The sequence below is a fragment of the Prionailurus bengalensis genome, chromosome B3 (genome assembly GCF_016509475.1).
Source record: "Prionailurus bengalensis isolate Pbe53 chromosome B3, Fcat_Pben_1.1_paternal_pri, whole genome shotgun sequence".
Lineage (NCBI taxonomy): Eukaryota > Metazoa > Chordata > Mammalia > Carnivora > Felidae > Prionailurus > Prionailurus bengalensis.
The window spans coordinates 11,418,565-11,432,844 of NC_057355.1; positions in this window are offsets into that span (position 1 = coordinate 11,418,565).

The following is a 14,280-nucleotide window of genomic DNA, read 5'->3' on the forward strand; positions in this document are numbered from 1 at the left end:
CGACGATGGATCATGAAAAGAGACTTAAGAAAACACAAATTGAACAAGTTCCCACCTGCAAATAATGGAAGATATGTAAGGAGACTGGCAGAAAGTCAAAAAGGTATACAGAGGCAGAAAGGGAAAAGACAAATGGTATACTGCCTATAAAGACAGTGATCCCTGAATAGTCTTATATTAACTGTAAAAAGTAGTTCACAGTGAAAACTTACTATGGTGCTGAATTTGTCATTCTCACTCTGAGTTCTTGTGACTTTATTGGCATCTTGTGCACAGAAAATGCTGAGGAAATCACTAATGGCTGGCAGATCCCAGAGCCCCTGTTTGCTCTGCCCTCTTTGGTGTTCTTCCAGTTAGCCATGCTCATAAAGTTCAACAATCTTCATCTTTCAGTGTGCAGTGATGCTCTCATCCCACCAACTCACTGCTCAGCAGTCTTGGAAACTATCCCTAAGGGACCTGGTGCTGTGGTTCTCCACCCCAGCACCACAACCAGGCCTAATCCACCCCATAACTATTCCCTAAAAGCAAAGAAGTCATTCCCCCCCACCCCATGGAAAACTGCCATTTTCAAGTGGTTACAGAATGTTACCTTGAATCTGTAGGTGGTTCCCTTGGTGTGCTCCATCTTAGGACATCTTTTTTCTATGTAGATATCCAGCTGTCCTCTACTTTCCTCTAGATTTAGTAACTCTCTCACTCCAGAAATATCTTTATGTTTTCACAGTGACTTAGAACTCTCCAGAATACCTGTCATTATTGTCTTTGGGACCAGCATTGGGGCATCCCCTCCTGGCATCTAGGAATATTTTTTACCATTTTAGGTTAAGTCTTCCAGACTTGGATTAGCAATTCTAAGACCAAGACATAATCTACAACCTACCATGTACTCTCAAGCATCTTTCCCAGAGCAATTAGAATATCAATCCTGAACAGGCATCTTTGGATCCCTTTCCCAGATCATGTAAGTTAACCAGATAACCCTAATAGAAGTATAAGTGGTAGAAAACCTCTGACCCTCAAACTCAGGCTCAGTGAGTAATCCAAGCACTATTTCAGGATCAGACTGTGTAGCTGGATATTTCTCAGTCTGTACCTTCGGGTTTTCTTCCTCTTGGCTTAGCCTGGGTTGGCCTAGAAGAGCTCTTCAGATACCTTTGATGTGCTTCATAGAATGTTTTGAGACCTCTCTCATCATACAGTAACTCTGCTAATGTTGTCAGTAAGCTTTAAAGTCTCCATTTAAGGTCTTATTATTTTCCTGAAGGAGAAGGGTGTAGTTAATGAGTACCAAAGGTCAGAAGACAGACTGAAGAAAGACAAACTTTTGGTCTTCAATGGCCATGGGATGGGATAGCCCCTTCCAGTGGATAGGGAGTTGCATGGTTCCAATGGTTGAATTGGTTCATCTGGTCTCAATCAGACCGTGAAAGGACAACAAGTTCTATTAGCAACCTTAGTATTCAAACTCCCTCACTGAGCATCTAATCAATAAGGCAGCTATGGGGGCCAGGAATACATTTACTTTCATAGAAAACTAAATATTCCCTACTGTATTTCAATCTAGCCTATAGATACGTAAAGTGGTGGCAGGGAGGAATTTCTTCAGTTGGAGTGCATATCCAGTTCTTCTGCCTCAGCACATCTTCCTAAAGAGTAATATTGGCACTGAGGGGATACTGTGTGCCCTGTACCATCCTGCTTTTAAGTTCTTATCAATAAAGCTTTTCATTATGTACACCTTGGGTCACTGGTGTATGGGTTAACATGTAACTTGACAACAGTTTAGTGTCAGGTAAGCCCTCTCCCAAGCAATACTCCAGGACTTCATGAGCTCTGAGGGTCCTCTGGGGTTCTAACAGAGTGGGAGACAGGTGCAAGGACTAACTTGGAAATGGAATGGGGCCTGCTGGTACAACCTGAATATGGATAGAGAGGAATGGATGTCCCTGTTCCATGGGGGAGTCTGTAATTTAACTTGCAGATGCTATTATGTCCTGGCAGGATGTGCAAGTTGAAGTAACCTAGATAGGAACTAACATAGAATACTGTCATCACATCATATTGATATTACCTGTTTGCTCCAGCCTGGGAGGGATCTTTCCTACTGTATTCATTTAGCAATAACTGTAAGATATAATCCAGCTCACTTCAAAAGACATGTGATTTCAAACAGACATTCCCTTATGTTGGATTCCTCCAAGGATTCTACTTAAACTGAACAAAGAGGAAAGATATAATCGTTTGGATTTTAAATTTCAGAGGGAGGATTAAGATTATTTTTACAGGAATGAAAAAGAAATAGTCACTCCTAGGAGCCTTCCCTTAGGGTTGCAGGTACTTTTGGTCATTCACCTAACCATGCACACGGTCACTTTATCTAATGTTTCTCTCTCTTCCTATGCAATCAGACCCCAGCAGGGCCAGGAATGGACATTAAGAGGGTTTACTGCAGGGTGCCTTTAAAAAAATTTTTTTAGACATGATTCAGAGCTGTGAAAGATTTTCTCCTAAAAAAATCATTTTAAGCTAATGACTGTTCCAGCTTTTGTGCATCAAATGTCATTTACAGGGTCAGTGAGTGGAATAAAAAGGAAAATGACAGGCTTTGAGGAGACACATGGCTGGCATTTAACTACCCAAAAGCATAGAAATGGAGGCATTTTTTAAGAGGCCCAGACTGTGAGGAGAGAGAAGGGAGAGAAAATGTGTCATGATATAGGAGAAAAAGATGAGGGGGTTGGGAGAGGTGTGGTGGCATGGAAAAAAAGAAGAAACAGAAAGAGAAAAGAGGATGTCTTCACTGCTTTGGTAGACTTTGGGTTTCAAAATGGAGATTTGACTCACATATATATCTCCCCTCCTTCCTAGAAACTCATTAGAATGACCAAAAAGAAAAAAAAAATCATAAAACATCTATAGAAGCATGGAAAAAGAAGGGAAAACAGAGGGCACAAAATCTTGAGGGACTTCTGAATGATATGAAGCTTGTAGCAGGGTTCTACAGAGAAACAAAACCAATGGGATATACATAGCACTCTTGATAGATAGATTTATTATAAGGAATTGACTGGATTATGGAGACTGACAAGGTCCAGAACAGTATGGTAAGTCAGCAAGCTGGAGATTCAGGGGAGCCAATGGTATAGTTCCAGTGTGGGGTCTGGCAGGTTGAGACTCAGGAAGAGCCAAAGTCACAGCTTGAGTCTTAAGGCAGAAAAATGATAATGTTCAAGTCTGAAGGCATCAAAAAGGAGAGATTCTCTCTTACTCTGGGGAGGGTCAGCCTTTTTGTTCTATTCAACAGATTGAATAATGCCCACCCATGTTAACAAGAGCAATCCCCTTTACTCAGTCTACCAATTTATATTAACCTCATCCAGAACACCCTCCCAGAAACATCCAGAATATTTGAGCAAATATCTGGACACACTGGTGCAAGTCAAGTTGCCACTTAAATTTATCCAGAGACAAAACAAATGAGATTTTAGGAAAAGAAAGGCAGATTATAGTGTTCATACCATGATTCCACAACCAAACTCAGTTGGGAGGGGTTGCCTCTGCCTTCAAAGAAGTGTTTCCACCAGAGCTCCTGGAGGAAAAAAAGAAAAAAATATCTATAGCTTTAGCGCTGGAGGTAATGGCAGGCCAGGCTATGGGCAGTTGGGAGAATTCACAAAGGATTTCATGTGGCTCTGGCCACAGCATCTGCACTCAAGATTTGCTTGACATAGACAGTTAAAGAAAATAGGGGGGCACCAACTAAGTGAACATTCTCCTATCATATCCATTACTTATCTTCCTACTAAAGTTCTGGCCAGATGTGGATATGCCTAAATCTTATCAGCAAAGCCTGGATGATTGGGGCAAACTGGGATATCTTGGAAGAACTGAGAACTTGAACATAAAGCAGACACTTGCCTTAGTTCCCACTCTCTCCACCTCACTCCCTCTGCTCAGGGATCAGTGTAAGGGAGGGCTGACAATGGACAGACAGAAATGCAACTTGGTGCTCAAGCCAACTTGATGGGGGTAGTATGGGCATCTTGGTCCCCATTATACCTTTTTCCTTCCCTTCAAATTCTTATTTGGAAAGACCTCAGCATAATAATGTATCTAAAAATATGAGTGGGTGAATGAGAATTAACCGAAGAAATCCCGCTGTCTCATTGACTCTCTACTACAAAATTTTGAAAGACCTGAGACTCTCCCCAGAAGATTTTGAGAGTCCACATGTCCTACCAGGAAAGGGCCAAAATAAACAGAAAGAGGAGATAGCCATGTCCCTTAGGTTTAATGGGCATTTCTTCAGGATTCCTTCATAACTCCCTTTGAAAGTACAGCTCTGGCCAGATGTAGCCACCTCTCCATTCCCAAGGCTGCAAAGGAGAGGGAGGTATAGGGATCAGACATCAAGAGTTAAACTCAACCTTATAAAGAACTTATGAGCCTTATAGGGTCTAACATCCACTAAGACACAAGATTATGGGGGGAGGGGATGTTCTCAGCAATGCTATAAACATACCTTGTCATTTCATCCTTCCCCTCTAAAACCTCTGATATACTAAAAACAAAACAAACAAAGAAACAGAAGAAATTGAAGGTTTGCCCGTTTTTCTTTTCCAGAGACTAAGAAATTTGAACAGGAGTCCTTAAAATCTGAGGAAAATCCATCATAAATTTTAACACTAAAAAGACCTACATTTTAAAGAATGAGCAAAGAAAAAAAATCAAAAGATCCCAATAGACCCAGTATTTCAGAAGGATTTCCTGAGGAATTAGATAAACATTACACTATGAAAAGTTTCCTCTAGGAAACATATAAAAAATTATAAAAATATCTATACAATTCTTTCAAAATAATTCAAGAGAACATTACATCTCTGGAAAGAGAGAAATTTGAAATCAAGACACAAGGTTGAACTGTATAAAATTGCTTATACTAGGTCACTTTTGAACAACAAAACTGGCAGTTTTATAGGGTTATACCTAATAGATTGCTTTCCAATGAAAAACTGAAGAATCAAGTGCCTTGGGGTATGAATGGAAATAGATTAATGGATATAGTAAGAAAAAAGAATTAAATACAGGGCACCTGGGTGGCTCAGTTGATCAAACCTCTGACTCTTGGTTTTGGCTCAGGTCATGATCTCAGTTTGTGAGTTTGAGCCCCCACATCAGGTTCTGTGCTGATAGGATGGAGCCTGCTTGGGATTCCCTGTCTTCCTTTCTCTCTTCCCCTCCCCTACTCTCTCTCTCAAAATAAGTATTTTTGTTAAAAGAATAGATATTACAAAAAAGTCAAGTGATATTGGTCAGTTGAGAATTTATAACAAGATTTAGAGGTAAAGGATTGAGAAATTAAGATGAGTAGTAAACAGATAAAAGACTATGATTCAAAATAAAAAAAAATACTCTCTAGCTCCTTCCATGTCACTGGCAATGGCAAGATTTTATTCTTCTTATGACTAATATTCCATTGTTTATATATACCACATCTTTTAGAGCAAAGAGAGAAATTATAATAAGAGATTTAATTTTAAAAATTCCCAGGGGTGACATCACAATGGCAACATATATCCACCCAATTTCAGCCCCCACACACAAGAAAGCCTAACAACAGCTATCCATAGACAGGGTGCCATCATGAAAATCTCAGAACCTAGATAAGAACCTAGGTAAGGTTGAAGCACTCCTCTGGACAAAAGAGACTGAGAAGGACTGCATTAGAAGGATAAAGGGGGCAATGTAACTTTGACCACATTGCCACTGCCCCAAGCAAGCATAGTGTTGTGCATAAAGAGCTTCCCTGGGCCTAAAGTTTATCAAGTGTGAAAAAAACAACCCAAGGTGACATCCAGCTTCCCTGGAATTAGGGAGTGCTTCCTGGGAGGCTCACTCAGGTCCCATCTCACAAAGCTTACTAGGAAAACTGTGGAGGTCAGCCACTAGAAATCAGACATAAAAGGGGAGTCGGGCTTATAGCAGCCAGTGCTCAGATGTTGGAAGGCCACAATCTTGCTAGTGGTGCTACCTAAGAAGAAATCCCAGGTGGCAGCTCTGGCCATTTGTAGAATCAGACTGGTGGCCAGGTTGAGCTCAATTGGAAGTTCTGCCTGATTTAGATTGCCAGCCAATGAAATGTACTAACTAGAGAGTCCATTTTATTTGCTGTCACACCAAACTTCAGTAGCCTCCAGTACCATCACCACCTCTGCCCCAGGAATCATGGCCATAGATGCATGGCAGCCACAGATGTGCAGTGGCCATGGAGCACATCCTATGGCCAGCTCAGACATAGAGCAAAACCAGCATCCCTGCTAAATAATATTGAGCATAGCCAAATAACCAGGGAACCTGACCATTGGCCCTGAGCCTCTCAGAGCAAAGCCTATGGTACCGCCCAGCCACAGAGCACAATATACACATCCTTGCTTAATTACTGAACATAGTCATGGCCTTGCCTACTCAGAGAGCCCAGCCAGTGACCTCATACAACTTTAAAGTATAGCCTGAGGCCCCACCTGATCAGAGAGCCTAGACAGCTACTCCATATGACCATTGAGCAGACTCCCCAGTCCCACTCAAGTATGGTTACCAGCTACATGAGAAAGCCCAACCAGCAACCTCATCCAAAAGTAGAGCACAGTCAATGGCCTACCTGATTACAAAGCAGAATGGCACCATCTAGTTAGGAAGCATAGCCTGAAGGCCCACTCAATGAGTAGTCATCTGCAGCCCTGCCAAACCGTGGGATGCAATCAGTAAGCATTACCTTGCCATAGAACACACCCTGAGACCAAAACTGATCAGAGGGTATTGCAGAGCCCAGTTAGTGACCTCACCCAACCACAGAACACATCCATCAGTACTGCCAAACGAAGAAGCCCCCCTCTAGCAGTTCCCCTTGAACATGGAGCCCAGTGAGCAGTACTACCCAATCATGGAACCCAGCCAGCAGCACCCTGACCTCAGAGTATGAGCGGTTAATTTGCCCAAAAAAGACCCCAATATCAAGCCCTCCTTTCCCATGGATGCTACCAGCTGATCTTTCTGGTATCCCAAGCTGAGCTGACTAATGTAATTCTTTCTGTGCTGAAACAAACCTATAAATATGCCAGAGAAAACTGCTTGCTCAAATGTGCAGATACCAATGCAAAGCATTGCAAAGGATCATGAAGAACCAGGAAGACATAATACCCCAAAGAAAACTAATAAAGCTATAATAACCAACTCTTTTAAAAAAAATGGAGATCTACAAGCTAACAAAGAATTCAGAATAATCCTCTTAAAGTTCAGTGAACTACAAGAGCATGCAGAAATCTAAATGAAATTAGTAAAACAATGCATGAACAAAATGAGAAGTTCAACAAACAGAAACTGTCAAACAGAAATCCTAGCACTGAAGAACAAAATGACTGACGAATTCAGCAGAAAGCCTCACTGAAGACTGGACCAAGCAGAATAAAGATTTAGAGAACTTGATGACAGGTCATTTAAAATTATCCAGTCAGACAAGCATAAAGAAAAAAATTTAAAAGAGTGAATAAAGCCTAAGGGACTTCTAGAACAGCATCGAGATAACAATATAGGCATAATGGAAATCTAGAAGGAGAAAAATGGACAGAAATACTACTTAAAAACCATAATAAATAAAAACTTCCCTAACTTGAGAGAAATGAACATCAAGATTCATAAAGTTCAAATGAACCCAAATAGATTCAACCTAAAAACGGCTACTCTGAGACTCATTACAATTACATTTTCAAAACTCATAGACAAAAAATTTTGAAAGCAGCAAAAGAAAAGCCACTCATCACATATAAGGGAGTCCCCATAAGACTATTAGTAGCTTCTCAATAGAAACTTTGTAGGCCAGGAGGAGGATATATTTAAACATTTGGAAAGAAATCCTGTCAACCAAGAATACTCTACCCAGCAAAATTGTCCTTCAGAAATAAAGGAGAAATAAAAGACTTCCTGAAACAAAAACAGAGGGAGTTCATCACCATTAGACTTGCCTTACAAGAAATGCTACAGGGCATTCCATATGCTGAAATGAAAAAAATGTTAATTAACACATATGAATGTGTGAATCTCACCAATAAAGGTAAAGATCTAGTGAAAATCAAATTTTCTAATTTTGTGATGATGGCATACAAATCCCTTACAATTCTAGTTTTTTAAAAAGAGGTTTAGTAAAGGGATTTAATGGCACAAGTAATCTTCCTAAGACACGGATAAACTAAGAATTTCTATTTTCCCTGATTAGATCTCTAATGAATCAACAGGTATCATTTAGTTAATGGTGATTTCATGCAAGTCATATAGAATACATTTGTGCTGCCTTAAATTTCTTACACATTGATAAAAATTAAAAAAACAAACAAACATAAAAACCCACACAAAAAGCTTGTAGACTAATGCTAATTTGGTGACCTTAATAATTTTACATTGTTTCCTTTGAATTCACATTGGGTTTTATTTGATGGGCCAGTTCTTCTGAAATCAAATTTTGTTATAACTTCTCTCCAAGTAAACTTATTTTCTCAATTTTTTGATTCTGAGTCTTCCTTTCGTATACTTGAAAGTTTTCATACATGCACAAGTTTACAATTTGCTTTTCCTTTTCTTTTACATTGTCACATGCAATTCAAGAAATGAAACAAAGAACAAGAAATGACAAATACTATTTGGGGTAAAAGGCTGTTGCTGAGTTAGTCCATGGATGGTATACAAGATTCTAAGATAGACTCCATGATCCCCACCCTGAGAGTCCTATGTGTAATTCCCTGTTCCTAGCACCTTACCTAAATTGCTAGAAGAACCTCTGACCCAATTCCAGCACACAGAATATAGCAAAAGTGAAGAAAATTTTTAGATGTAGTATGAAACCCTCAGTAGTTGACTTTTCAAGTTTTTATTTACATTCTAGTTTACATACAGAGTAATATTAGTTTCAGGTGTACAATATAATAACACAACTGTAGTTTTAAAGCTAGAAAACATAAAAATAACTATAGCTGTATTAATTTATTACTTGATACACAATATTAAAAAATATGTAAATTGTAATGTCAATGACCAAAGGGCAAGGGGCAGAGAAGTATAAAGTTCCTGTATGATATCAAAGTTAATAGAAGTTTCAAATAGGATGTTATAACTAAGATATTTTAGGTAAGCCACATGGTAACCACAAAGCAAAAACCTGCAGTAGGTACAAAATAAGATTATGATAAAAGAGTCAAGCATACTGCCATGGGAAGTCATCAAATCACAAAGACAGCAAGAAAGGAAGCAAGGAACAAAGGATCTACAAAACAGTCAGAAATAGTTAACAAAATGTCAATAGTAAGCCCTGGCCTATCAATAATTACTTTATTATTGTTTTTTAAATAATTACTTTAAATGCAAATGGAGTGGTGCCTTGTTGGCTCAGTAGGTTTAGCGTCTGACTTTTGTCTTTGGCTCAGGTCATGATCCCAGCTGGGGTCGTGGGATTAAGCCCTGCATCCAGCTCTGTGCTGAGGGTGGAGTCTGCTTCAGATTCTCTCTCTCTCCCCACCTCTATGGTTCTTCCCCTCCTCTCATGTGAAGAAAGAAGGAAAGAAAAGGAAGAAAAAGAAGAAAGAAAGAAAGACAGAAAGACAGAAAAAGAGGAAGGAAGGAAGGAAGGAAGGAAGGAAGGAAGGAAGGAAGGAAGGAAAAGTGAAAGCAAGCAAGCAAATGGATTAAATTCTTCAATGAAAAGACAGAATGTCTGAACGGATTTTTTAAAAACCCAATATCCAATGATATGCTGCCTACCAGAGACTCACTGTAGCTTTAAGGAAATATACATAGGCTGAGAGTAAAAAGATGGAAAAAGATATCCAAGCAAATGGTAAACAAAAGCAATCAGGGGTAGCTATATTTATATCAAACAAAAGTTTTATGTTTAAGCTAAAAATGGTTATAAGACACAAAGAAGATTATAAAAGGGTCAACTAATCAAGATGATATAACCATGGTAAATATTTATGCACTCAACATTGGATAACCTAAATACATAAAACAAATACTAAATTAAAAAGAAATAAACAATGCAATAGTGGTTGGATTCTTTAATACCCGCTCCATCCAGAAGAGAATCAGCTTTTAAAAAAATTTAAAAAAAAAAATTTTTTTAAAAAGGTGGATTTTGAACAAAGAACCAAATGGAACTAACAAACAACAAACATATACAGAACACTTCTTCCAATGGCAGAATACACATTCTTCTCAAGTGCACAAGGAACATTTTCTAGGACAGATTATATGTTAGGCCACAGAACAAGCCTCCACAAAATAAAACAAAAAATACCTAATATCAAATATCTTTCCAACCACCTAGAAATAGTAACTAGAAATCAGAAATCTGGAAACTAGAAATCAGTAACAGGAGAAAAGCTGGAAATTTTACTAATGGATAAAAATTGAACAACATCATGGATCAAAGAAAAAGGAAATAAAAACATATCTTAAGACAAAAGAAAATGAAAACACAAAATACCAAAACTTATGGGATGCAGCAAAAGCAGTTCTATGAGGAAAGTTTTTATCTGTAAATACATGTATTAAGAAAAAAAATCTCAAATTATGATTCTGCACTCAATTCTTATGTGTGGGTTTTTCCCCCACACTAAGCAATCCTCTAACACCAACTGGGTGTTCTACAATTTAATTCAATTCTGAAATTATTTACCTATAGATAGCATCGATCTCACAAGTTAAGGGCTCAATCCAATAAGACAGTCCCCTTCTACTTCAGATACCAGTTGCAAGTTCAGACCAGCTACAGATCAAAGGTTCCAATGATCTGCCCCTTGGGTTTCAATTAATTTTCTAGAGAAGCTCACAGAATTCAGAGAAACTTTACTTATTAGAATACAAGTTAATTATAAAAGGATATAATTTAGGAACAGCCAGATGGAAGAAATGCATATGGCAATGTATGTAGGAAGGGACACAGAGATTCCATGTTCTCGGATTGTGCCACTCTCCTCAAATGTCTACATGTTCATCAACCCAGAATACATCTGAACCCCACCTTTTTGGGGTTTTATGGAGGTTTCATTACATGGGCATGATTAATTAAGTTATTGGCAATTGAATTCAATCTCCACTCTGCCTTACCCAGATTTTGGAGGATAGGACTGAAAATTCCAAACCATTAGTCACATGGTTAGCTCCACTTACAACCAGCCCCCATTCTTAGGTGCTTTCCAAAAGTCAGTTCATTAACATAGCAAAAGACCTCTGTCTTTCTCATCACAGGGAATACTGAAAGTTTTAGGAGTTTTGTGCCAGAAATGGAAATAAAGACCAAATATGTACTTATTATAAAATCATAGTATTACACAAACCACCTAACATTACACACCAAGGAACTAGAAAAAGAACAAATGAAGCCCAAAGTTTGAAGAAAAAAATGAAATAACAAAATTAGAATATAAATAAATGAAATAGAGAAGAGGGAAATAACAGAAAAGATTCACATAAATAAGAGTTGGTTCTTCAAAAAAAATGAACCAAATTGATGAACCTTAACTAGACTAACCAAGGAAATAAGAGAAAACTAAAAATGAATGAAAGTAGATACTACAACTGATATCACAGAAATACAAAGGATCATAAGAGACAACTACAAGCATTTATATACTAATAAATTAGACAATCTAGAAGAAATTCACAAATTCTTAAAACATACCACTTACAAAGACTGAATCATGAAGAACTAGAAATCTGAGAAGACCAGCAAGGAGATTGAGTAACATAAACTTCCTAACAAAGAAAGTCCCAAGACCAGATGTTTTCACTGGTAAAATCTACCAAACATTTAAAGAAGAATGAATACCATTCCTTCTCAAACTATCCCAAAAAAGATACAAGAGGAGGGAACAGTGTCAAACTAATTTTACCAGGCCAGCCTTATCCTGAGACCAAAGTCAGATAAGGACACTACGAGAAAACTATAGGCCAATATCCCTGATGAAATAGATGCAAAAATTCTGAATAAACTGAATTCAATAGCACATTAAAAAGATCATACTCCATGGTCAAGTGGGATTCATCCTTAGTATACAAGGATGGTTAAACATATACAAATCAATAAATGTGATACACCACATTAATGGAATAAAAGATAAAAATCACATGATCATCTCAGCACAGAAAAAAATTGACAAAATTCAACATCTTTTAATGATAAAAACTCTCAACAAATTGGGCATAGAAGAAATGTACTTCAACATAATAAAGGCCATATATGACAAGCCCACACCTAACACCACACTCCATGGTAAAAGTTTGAAAGCTTTTCCTCTAAGATCAGGAACATGACAAGGATGCCCACTTTTACCACTTCTATTCAACATAATACTGGAAGTTATAGCCAGAGAAATCAGGCAAGAAAAAGAAAAGGCATTCAGATCAGAGGGAAAGAATTAAAATTGTCCCTGTTTGCAGATTACATGATTTTCTATAGAGAAAACCCTAAAGGCTCCACCATTAGAATTAAGAATCAAATTCAGCAAGGTTGCGGGATATAAAATCAACACACAAAAGTCACTCTCATTTGTATGAATAATGAAATATTTGAAAAAGAAATAAACAGGAGGATCTGGGTGGCTCAGTTCAGTGTCTGACTTTGGCTCAGGTCATGATCTTATAGCTCCTGAGTTTGAGCCCTGAATGGGCCTCTGCGCTGATAGCACGGAGCCTCCTTGAATCCTCCCTCTCTCTCTCTCTCTTCCTCTAATTAAAGATGTAAATAAATGGAAAGATAGCTCATGTTCATGGATTGCAATAGTTAATATTGTTAAAATGCCCATACCACCCAACGCCATCTTTAGATTCAATGCAATCCCTATCACGATTCTAATGACAATTTTACAAATATAGAAACAAAATTCCTAAAATTTGTATGGAACCACATAAGACCCCAAATAGCCAAAGCAATCTTCAGAAAGAAAAACAAAGTTGGAGGCATCATGTTTCCTGATTTGAAAACTACCCTATAAATCTGAGGCAATCAAAACAGTATGCTACTGCCATAAACATAGACATAAAAACCAATCAAGAGCCCAGAAATAAACTGACACATAGATGGTCAAGTAATACTGAACAAGGGAGCCAAGACTACTCAATGGGGAAAGACAGTGTCTTCAATAAATGGTGATGGCAAATCTGGATATCCACATACAAAAAGAATGAAACTCTATCTAATACTACTCACAAAAATTAACTCAAAATGGATTAAAGACTTAAATGAGAGACATGAACCATAAAAATCCAGATCAAAACGTGGTTGAAAAATCTCCATTAGTCTTGGCACTGATTTTCTGGATGTTGTACCAAAAGCACAAGCAACAAAGCAAAAACAAACAAGTAGAATTACATTTAAGTAAAAAGCTTCTGCACACCAAAGGAAACAATCAACAAATTTAAAAGGCAACCTATAGAATGGGAGAAAATATTTGTGAATCATGTATTTGATAAAAAAATTAGTCTCTAAAATATATAAGAAATTCATACAACTCAATAGGGAAAAAATAATCCAATTAAAAAAAAAAAACGAGCCAAAGATAGGAATAGATATTTTTCCAAAGAACATGTACAAATGACCAACATGCACATGAAAAAGTGCTCAACATCACTCATCATCAGGGAAATGCAAATCAAAACCCCAATGAGATATCTCACACCTGTTAGAATGAATGTTATTAAAAAGACCAGATGGTCTTTTGGTGAAGACGTGTAGAAAATGGAACCCGCATGCACAGTTGGTGGGAATGTAAATTGGCACAGCCACTATGGAAAACATTATGGAGGGTCCTCAAAAAATTAGAAAGAACTACCTTATGAGCCAGTAATCCTACTTCTGAGTGTATATATCCGAAGGAAATGAAAAGAGGATATTGAAGTGATATCTACACTTCCATGCCTATTGTAGCATTACTTACAATAGTCAAGACATGGAAATAATGATATAGATATACCCACATATCACATTTATACACACACACACACACACACACACACGAATATTATTCATCCATAAAAAGAAGGAAATCCTGCCATTTGCACAAACATGGATGGACCTTGAGGGCATTCTTTCAAGTAAAATCAAAGATAAATACTGTATGATCTTACTTATCTGTGAGATATAAGAAGTCCAAACTTTTAAAACTGGAAGGTACAATGGTGGTTTCCAGGGGGTGGAGTAAATGGTCAAAGAGCACAAACTTCCAGTCATAAGAT